The sequence below is a fragment of the Drosophila arizonae genome, chromosome 4 (genome assembly GCF_054131065.1).
Source record: "Drosophila arizonae isolate 15081-1271.41 chromosome 4, UAZ_ARI_1.0, whole genome shotgun sequence".
Classification (NCBI taxonomy): Eukaryota; Metazoa; Arthropoda; class Insecta; order Diptera; family Drosophilidae; genus Drosophila; species Drosophila arizonae.
Window position 1 is genome coordinate 16,768,111 of NC_142924.1, and position 10,754 is coordinate 16,778,864.

Genomic DNA, 10,754 nt, shown 5'->3' on the forward strand with positions numbered 1-10,754 from the left:
AATATGCAACTGAGCTTTTGTTTATAAAAAGTATTTAATACTTATATGCTGAGGCATTCGAATACAGATTTAATGGGTATATTAGTTGGAAAGGCAGACGAAGGGCTGCCCAGGGATAGGCAAGTGCATTTTTGTTTTTATAAAATATGTACAAAATATAAATAAATATCAACTCATTCTAAAGAGCATCAGGAAGCATTTGATTATGATATGATATAAAATATCACTAGATATATTTTTATATCACTATTATAAAATTTCCACAGATATCAAAGCAAATCAAAATGATAAATCAGAAACTATGAGAGCTATGGACATTCCAGGGCATCTGTCTGTCGACCATTGCCAACTAGAGCAGTGCTACTTATATATTTCATTTGCCTTTATGACTTATCAATTTTTTCTTTATTTATTTTCTTCATTTTTTTTTTTTTTTTTTTTTTTTTTTTTTTTGATAAATTGCAAACAACATAAATCAGAATATGAACCGACCAAAAATGTCAACGGCTTGCAGCCCATTACAGGACTATGTGAGTGCTGTTGCTGTTGTTGTGCTTTTGTATACAGCCATCAATCCATTTAATAAACACCATTTTTGGTTTTGCCAACCATTTTTAAGCCATTTTTAATGCATCGGGCAAGTGTGGCCGCGGGCAATCGACAACAGGGCAATTAAGAAGCGAATCAAACAAATCGAACAGCTGACCCCTGGCGTGGAGTAGGCGGAGCGCATGAGGCGGCAGGCAGAAGGTGGGAGGGCAGTAGCTGGATCTGTCAGCTCAACCGGCTTAATGCGATTTATACGAACTGAACGAACGGCTGTTTCTCTTAATTGGTCGGCTGGCCGCAGTCAAGAAAATAAAGTTGCTTGTTCGACATGGAAAAACGGAGTGCGCTCCGCTCCAGTCCGCTTCGGTCTGGTCCGGTCCGGTCTGGGCTGTCGTTTAATGCCATTTTCATAGACAAGTCAAACAGTTGCACAAAAATGGCAAATGAATGATTAATTAAAAATCTTTCAGCCCAGCTTCGGGCCAGTTGTACTTGCTGGTGGTGTTTGCTTAAATTTTTAACATAAATTGCACGTTTTTTAAATTTCAAACGCATTATTTCGAGTTCGTTAGCTTTAGGAATACGAAATGCGAAATCCTGCCCCATCTTGTGGCACTCTCTGACTGACTGGCTGACTGTCTGTCTGTGTTAGCCGCAATGCAAATAGCATTGGTTAAAAGAATATATATGTATATATATTTCTGTTTATATATATCTCTGTATATTTATATTCTCAGTGTAAATCAGCTTGCCTCCCTCTGCATTTCATGCAGATAAGTCGACGAATCTCGCTGTCAAATCCGCAAAGTGCTTTGTTGACTCACTTAATTTGCAAGTGGCCAAGCGCTCGTTGGAGCGAGTGAGCCAGCATGACTAGTGGGAGGTGGGAGGTGGAAGGCGGAGTAATCGTCTGGCTGCACAATTTTTAATTTCCGTCGAATAATTCGACAGCTTCTCATGGCAAATTAACAAAGCAAAAAAATAAAAAAAAATAAAAAAAAACGAAAGGACTTCAAACGAATCGCAGCCGTCTTCAGAAATAATTTAGCTTCTCGAAACTGGCCACTTAATCAGCATAAAAAAAAGACGAAGAAGAGCAGCGTCTTAACAGTCAAATTTAATTAAATTTAATGCTCCAACATTTGAGGCCACTTGCACAATTAGCTGGCTGCTGTTCGCGAGTAAATGAGCAGCTAAGCGGCAAAGTGGCGACACCTGTGGGACTTTTTTGTTATGCTCTTAGCGAGCAGAGGCGTGGGCAAAAGGATAAGGATAAGGCAAACATATATACTCTCCTCAGAGCAGGCCCACCGCAACTCCCTTGCTTCGTAGCCACTGCTGGCTCTGGGCGCGCATCAAACTTCAAAAAGAAATCAAATTAAATGTGTAAATCAGCAGAGATAAAAAATGTCGAAAAAAAAAATGTAAAAAAAAGAAGGAAATGTGAAAAGGTGCTTGTAAATACCAGGAAAAAAAGGTCAAAGCGCGTTAAATTTAGGGGTCTTTTGCTCCTTTCTGGCTAAGTTCTGCCGGGTGGGTTGGCGTTGGCAATTGACACTTGAAATTTAGCTGATGAGGCCAGCTGGGAGCGGGCAGGCAGAGGATGCCCCCTTGTCAGGCAGGCGATGCTAATGACAATATAACAATAACGGGCAACATCATTGCAACAATATGACGGCCCAGTAGCACAGAGTTCGAATGGCAGCCAAACACGTCAGAGCTCAGCCTACAGTGACATATCGCTAATGTTAATGGCTGGATTGCTGAATGTTGATTGCAGCTGCGATGCGCTTTTAAATGCCTTCATGGCTCATAAACGGGCAGACAATCTGCTGGCAAGCGCAATCACAGCTCGATAGCTAGGCAGAGGATATATAATGAACATTTCAACCTGGAAGGAAGATGGGAATGCACCAAAGGCTTACAGTCGGAGAGAATGCTAGGTATTTCAACGTATTTTATAAATGTATAAATCAGAGAATGTCTTCTATGTATTGAACATTTCAATTTTCCAGAGATGTTGAAGATCATGTTAGAATATTAATTGAATATACGACATAAGTGTAAGAAATATAAATTATTAAAAAATTCAGAACCAATTTAATGGAAAAATAAAGTAAAGTAAAGCTAAGATATGTTAAATAATATAATAATATTGATCTTATTTTAAACAAATGCTCAAAAATGTTTTCTAAGGTAAATATAAATAAAAATATAATATAAAAATATAATAATAAATAATAATAAAAATATAATAAAAATAATAAAATGTCTACTCAACATAAAAAATAGAAAATATCAATTAATAGAATTTAAAAAAATAAAATAAAATATAAAATATATATTAAAATAAAATATAAAATGTATAATGATTGACATATAAATATAAACCATACAAAAAATTTTTTTATATATATTAATGATACGTTCTTACTTATTTCGACTTCAGAAATTAAAATCTTAAAAATTAATGACTTTCTGCGCAGCTGGATCATTAGGTACTTGGAAGAAGACTTAGACGTCAATGATAATGTTAATGTTAAAAAAATTTATGAAATATACCCGCAAACTTTAACTGTGTTACAGACAACTATATCAATTGAAAGTGAAATGGATTTTTAGAAAATCAATTTATAGCAATTTTATAATATTTATGTATTGAATTTTAAATTTAGATGATAAATACCTTAAGCCAATATCTACTAAAGATTGCAATAATTATCGTGTTTTAAGCATCTGCCACGCCCGCTGCAAATGTCAAATGTATTTTTGCTGGCTTCAACAATTTCACGCCAAATTGTTTTTATGTGGCGCCAGAGCATTAAGCATTAAACATTCAACAACAATAAATTCAACAATTTTATGTTGTGCGCCAATTTAAAGGAGCTCATCGGGCGACATAGACATAAAAACCAAATGCAAACAGTTGCCAGCCGTTGCTCCAGAGAGGAGGAAAGCTGAACGCTGAAAGGGGTTGCTCAGTTGGTTCGAACTCTTGTTACAACCAAATAATAATGAGCGCAATTAAGCAGAGAGAGAGAGAGAGGGAGAGAGGGGAGAGAGTGAGGGGTCCTGCTCAGAAGCTAGCACAGCTTAATGTGTGTCACAGAAAATTAAATTTACGCTAATCGGCTGAGTTGTGTTGCCTGACCCCCAAGTCGCTCCCCTTCTACTCCCCCTAGCCCAGCCTTGCCTAGCCTATCTGTGGCATGTGGCAGCAGACATGAAATTAAATTGTCGTTTTATTGTTTGTCAGACTTTGCACGTTGAAAATAGCTGAAATATTTTTCATACGCAGCCGTCGCATCGCCGCGCGTCGCCACGGCCAATTTGTTTGTTTAGATGGGGTTAAGACATTCCCATATATAACTTGACTAATCTTTTCAACGACCCCGGTCTGACGCCCACGCGCGTCCAGACCTCGACCTCAGTCACAGCCCTCTGCATGCCCAACTCCCCCAACTCCCTCCCCGTCTCTCTCTCTCTCTCTCTCTCTTTCTGTCGTTCTCTTTGTCTCCCCTCTCCTCATTTGTGTGTGGTTTTTCCGCCCTGTTTTCCCAGCCAAAAAGGTGGCACCATATGGCAACACTCTGCGATTCAGTTTAGTTTACACTCTGCCATTGTCGTTGTTGCTGTTGTTGTTGTTGATGTTGTTGTTGGTGAGTTATAATTTTCAATGTTGAAATTGATTTCCGATTTGTAAGCTTGTGCATTTTGTTTATGTTGTTCGATCGTGGTTGCCCACACGCTGAAATCTTTCTCCCTCTCTCCCTCTCTCCTCTCTCCCTCTTATGCGAGGGGCAAATATTGTTTGAAATTAGTGAAATATGATTTGGCATTTTCCTTTTAATGCTCAGTCGAGTATTTTTTGTTTCTTTGTATTTCGCTCAGTTTGCAACTTGTTGATGGATGACATATGTTCAGCCTGATGTTTATGAAGAGTCTTCACTGTGCTTGTTAATTTTCCATATGGTGTGTGCCTTTAGTTTTGTTTATACTATATATTATAGTGTTTATTTCGCTTGAATTTGATAACATTAAAATAGTTGAAGAGCTCTTACGCAAAGTCCTAATGAAGGAATTTATATAGAATACTTGGGCAGATTTATAATTGAAAAAAAAAAAATAAATAAATAAATAAATAAATAAAAAGAAGGAAATAGGTGATATAAATAAAGATATGTCTAACTTAGATGATATATAAAGAAGAGGGCGGGACAATAGGCGACTGGGGCATATTAGGATAGCCTTAAAGACCAAGAGCTTATCATGGTTGATAATGAGAAATTGACATTGATTGGAAATATATATACTTCTAAAATAATGGGATGTAGAAAGTAATTTTTATATACAAAGCTTGCAAAAATTGTATTAAATTAAAAAGTGAGGAATCTTTAAAGGAGAGTCTGACTCATATATAGCTGCAAAGGAAGCTTAATTATGCTCCTGCAAATTAGTGTGTAAAAAAACAATAAAATATGTTATTTAAAACAACAAAATATGTTACTTAAATGCTTTTCATATATTCCGCTACACATATCAATATTCCAGCTCATGTATGCTAATACTGGAGCACTCTCTAAAGAGCCCTTATTCAATCAGGCAACCTCCAGCTACTTAGCAACCGCTGTGCTGTTCGTTGAACTTTTGACCACCAATTAATCAAAGCAAATTTGAACAAAATTCATTCGTGCAACATATGGCAACAACAACAATAGCAGCAACAGCAACAAATGCATGAGCAGACGAGTTTTTGTTTGACTGAGTGTTAAGCTCCCACACCCAACAAATGCGAATGAATAATTCACTTTTAATTAGGTTTTTACAAACATTTCGCAGCAAAACCTTGGCTGCAATCGGTTCAGCTCGGCTCGGTTTGGCAGTGGGTGGGTTCGGTTCAGTTCGGGTCTGTGGCCATTATAAATAATTTTGTATAATTAGAGGCAACAGTTGTTGCCCAGTTTGACATATGATCTGCTGCTCCAGCTCCTGTTACTGCTCCTGCTCTAGCTCCTGCTCTGATTTGGAGTCCCAGTCCAATCCCCGTTCAGTTGCAGCTTATCTTGTTGACTTGCGTGGCAAATCCTTTTGGCTTGGCTTAATGTTAAGTCCGGATGGGCTCTTGGGTGTGCGGACAAAGGCCTTTTGACTACTATCTGCTAAATTAGCCACAGAGGCTCATAAATTTGGGCAATGACAGCGTCGCATTGTTTGCGCCTTCGGCAAGCCGGAGGTCACAGTCTGGCCACAACTATTGGCAAGTTATTTTAATGCACTAAGCCAATTAGTGGGCTGCCGGCCTGGTTCATTTGCGGTCTTTGGCTTACAGCAACGGGCCAAGGCAACAACTTTAACCACCGATGTCATCAGGCACACGTGTGTGCATAAAGTGACAACAACTTGGCGCTAAGCTCGCAGGCAGAAAAAAAAAAGTTCATCAAGCCCAGTAGCACTAAACGTGTCAGAACTTTTATAATATAGTCGCTCATATATCTGCGCAACGCGTCCACATAAATCCCCACCGTTGTCAGCGAGTCTCTCGCCCATGGCCAAAGTTTAAATTACTGCACAGGCTGTGCCCACTGCCGAGGGCCCAGCGTGAAAAGGGAACATGTGTGATGAATCTCCAGGACGGCACAGCACAGCCAAGAGTTGGGTCCACGCGCCTGGAATTACTTATGATGATGCATGCGCCCCATGCTAGGGATGGACCAAAAACACCCAAGATATGAAACCATCTTTAATGAGAAGTGATTTGGGAAAAGACTTGTACGGCGGAAGAGTAGCGAAAACTTTACGGCTGACTATCTTTGAGATCCTTACAGAGATGACAGAGAATAAATAATAGAAGGGAAGAGAAAAAGGAAAAGTAGAAAAAATATAGAAGAAAATAGAATGAATATAGAAGAAACCATAAAGAACATAGAAACATAAAAGATGGGAGTAAAAAGTAAGAAGCGGTCAAGGAGAAATTAATGAAAGAAAATGAAAAGAGAATTATCAAGAGAGACGCAAAAATCAAAAGACAAAAGACAGTCAAAAATGTAAGGCAGAAATGAAAAATGTATAGAGGAAATGATACAATGAGACTATATAATATAAAAGCTAGATAAGAGATGTGAAAACTGAGAAGAGAGAATACCTAAGAAAACCTAAGAAGAGAAGAGAATGTGAGATATTGGGAATAGGAAAGAGAGAATAGAGAAGAGCGAAAAATAATAGAGAGAGAATAGAGATGTCAGAATAAAGAAATATCAGAGAAGAAAGAAAAGTGAGATTGCAGAAAATATGAATAAGAAGAAATACAGAACTCAGAAGACAAAGAAGAATAAATGGAAGAAGACTGTAAGTCATTATATACATATGAAGAAAAATATTTTCAATGTATACTTTACTTACTAAGGTGTCAAATATTTTCATTTACATCAAATAAATCCATAGGAAACTATATCATCTCATGAGTATATCAACGCAATACATCTGCGTCTTCACTCATATCTCCCTCTCTCTCCTCACACAAACTATATAATGTCTCTATATCTTTATAGAGCTACTTATTCACGCCCGCATCTCTAGCATGGCATCAAGTGTGCAACATTGTCTAATACAACTTTAATGGTCTTTGTGCTTGCCGTGCCCCTTTCCCTCCGTCCGCTTGTCTGCTGGCATGTGCCCCAAAAAGCATGCAACACAATAAGTTGGCAAGGCTCGAACGGTCATTGTTGCTGAGTGACCACAACAAATTGAGCTTATCATTGACGGATTAACACTAAACACACACGCATAAGCAGGAGACTGTGTGTGAGTGTGTGAAGACTCACTCTCTCTCTCTCTCTCTCTATCTCTCTTGCTCGCAGTGTCTTAGGTGGGGCAGGCACTTGTTTTGTCCAGCCGGGATGGACATAAATCTGCACGTAGCACTCGCCTCGATGGTTGACTAAAGCGAAAATTAGCGGCGCCCGGCAAAAGCATATTGATGAAGCGTTAAGACCGCAGCTGACCCGAGACCCCAACTTTGGGATTGAACCCGGGTCAGAGTTAGAGTCAGAGTCAGAGTCAGAGTCAGAGTCAGAGAGAGTGAGAGAGACTGTTGTCGACGTAAGTGGAAAATCAATGCGGACATCAGCGGCAGGCGACATGACAAGTTGAGCCCTTTAAGCCGCAAGTTATGCCAGACACGCACGCAACAAGGTTGACAACGGAGATCGGGCAGGAGTTGCGGCTGCTAACCGACGACTATGGGGGTTGACGTTTTTTGTAACTGTTGTTGCTGTTTCAGTTGCTGTTGCTGTTGTTGTTGCCTGCGTTTTTCTGTCACTTTGTGCAAATGTGTTCTTGCAAATCCTGTTAAAATTGCATTTGGAACATGTCAACATTGCGCTGGCAACCGAAAAAAGCCACAAAAGTCTCCCTCCCTTGACACTGCCTCTCTCTCTCTCCCCCCCTCTCGCTCTCTCTCTCTCTCTCTAGCCACCCGTCGACAAACATGTTAGCGCTTTGCCTCTTCTTTTTTTTGCCACTTTTTACTATGATTTTTATTGCACGATTTGCTTTGTTTCGTGCAATTTTCGTACATTTATTTCGCTTGTAATTCATTTCCATTCATATTTACATGAATCTGTATCGGTGAATTTTTCACCACTGCACATTTGTCTGGGATTTGTGTAGGATTCGGTTTTGCTATTGTTTTTTTTTTTTCTTTTTTTCTGGGTATTTTTTATGTGTTTTCGGACTTTGCTTTGGCTTTTTTTTTTTATGTGAGTCGCAGATGTTTGACTGCGTTTGGCTTGCGCTTGGAATTGGCTCTGACAGCTCTAACGCTTCGCACTTGCGATTGCGGTTTCAATTAATTCGTGGGCGTGGCTGACTGGTATTTGCAAGGGGCGATACGGGACGGAGCAACACAGCGAGCAGGTGCAGCGAGTGGGCGAGGGGAGGATTAGGCGAGTGACAGTTGCCCGGATTGGGTAGTAAGTAGTTAGCTTAGCTTAGTAGCATTAATCTGTAGAATATGAGAAACTGATAGGGATGCTTCAAGCATGTGGCACAATGGGAGATAGTTTGCGAGAAACTTGGAAATAATCCGAAATATTGATTGGCAGAATATATGTAGATTTTAAATTAAGTTTAGTTTTAGAATTAGTTATAAAAGAAAATTTTATTTTTAATATATTTTTATTATTTTCTGAAATATCTAAACAAAAAAGCATTATAATTTTTTTTTTTTTACAAATTCTTATTTAATTCGATATATTACAAAAAACACAGCCAACCAAATCTTCTTGTTTTTGGACTACTCATAAATTCATGTATGTAGGTCCCAGAGACTTTCTCCGTTTGCTTGAGCTTAAATTTTCAGGGTATTTAAATATTTAGGTAAATGTTGTTGTAGACTTAAGGGTATTTTTTTCCTAATTTTTATTAGGGTTGGTCAAACTTGAATAAAAATCAAGAAAAAATACACATTAAATCTACAACATTTATCAGTTTTTATGTAAAGCAACTTTACTAGCTTTCGTTTTTTAAACAATTTATAGACTTATTAATCAGACACAGAATAAGAGTGAAAATATTTTGCTGTGTCAGGGACTTGAATAAATTTGTTTATCAAATTTGTATAAACATATATAAAATTATATATAAGATATATATTTTTTACTGCCTATAATACATATGTATATGTGTTTTATTTAAGTTGTTTTCTGAAAATAAATTTATTTATGATCTCTACTCGGAAAATATTCGCTGTTCATTAATTTTCGAACAACATTTTCATGATTTTCTAAAATTATAATACGTACATACATACAAATATATATATATATAAATATCTTATATCTTATAATACAAAAGTTGAGTCCACAAAGCAAATATAAAATTTAACCAATTAAAAGCCAAAGCTTTGTGCGGAAAGTCAACTAAATTATAGAAAATTGTTTGGCAAAATTATTAAAGAAGTGTGTGAAATGTGAAAAAAGCTAAAACGCAGCAGCTGCTTTCTTAGCCACTACATAAATTAGCTGTCAGGCCAAAATGGCACTCGCTTTATGGCCAACTCACACACACACACACACACACACATGGCCACGCCTATGGCCCCCCTACCTCCCATGGCTGCCATAAAGAAAAAAACAACACAAAGACAAGTATTTAATTTTGTAGCGAGAAGCTGACAAACTGAGAAATACAAGAAGCAAAAAAAAATACATTGCTGAGCAATCAGAGAAGTGGCTGAGAGGTGGCCTAGGGGTGCGGGGGCAGAGGAGGAGCAGGCAGAAGACACAAGGCAGCACATAAATAAAATGAAAAATCTACTGCCAGCCAAATGCAGTTGAGTCCAAAAAGCGAGCAGCTGTAGCCATGGCTGTAGCTGTAGCTGTAGCTGTAGCTGTAGCTGTACATGGGCAGTAGTTGCCTTGGCACTTGGTTACCTCTCGATGCTCTCCGGTGCTCAGTGAAGTCCTCCCCTATGTATTTACTAGCATATATACTAGGCATTAGGCACATAATGTAGGCTACCGCGCAGCGGAGTCTTTTGGCTGAGCGCATGCGCTGAGCGAGAGGCAACTCCCTAGCTGTCCCACTCTGGCACTCCCTCACCCCCAGCTCTCTCTCTCTCTCCCTATCTCTCTTTCTTTAACTGTCTCGCGTGCTCTCTCTCTCTCTCTCGCTATCTCACTCCTCCTCCTTTGGCTTTCTCTGTGCTGGTAATAAACCAAGCAATGCCAGCAAAATTATAAAGTGCTTGGCTGTGCTGGAATTCTTGAAATGTAAATATAATGAGCAAAAAATTAGCCAAGACTACGCCGTCACATCTCTCTCGCAGTCCGAGCTCGAGCACGAGCCCGAGGCCCAAACATGGTCAAAGCTAAATTTACTAGGCACCAATTAAAGATATGTCCAATGCGATATCGTACTGGGAGATCACGGGGCGAACTGCTCGACAGGCTCCACTTCTTCGGCACCCATAAAACATGTCAAAAGTGTTTTTGCAGCCGCCTCAGCTACCTTCATTTTTTCTCTTGCCACTCCCTCGTTTTTCTCAGGCGTTGGCCGCCTCTCCTACCTATCTTTTTGCTGTGGCCAAATTGCAAGCAAAAATTTGATGCACTTTGTTAAAAAAAAAAATCGGAACTCTTCAAAATCACAACAAACCCATTTTTAACAGCTTCGTTTTTCCATTAGTCTCTGCTTGTTTTTGTCTT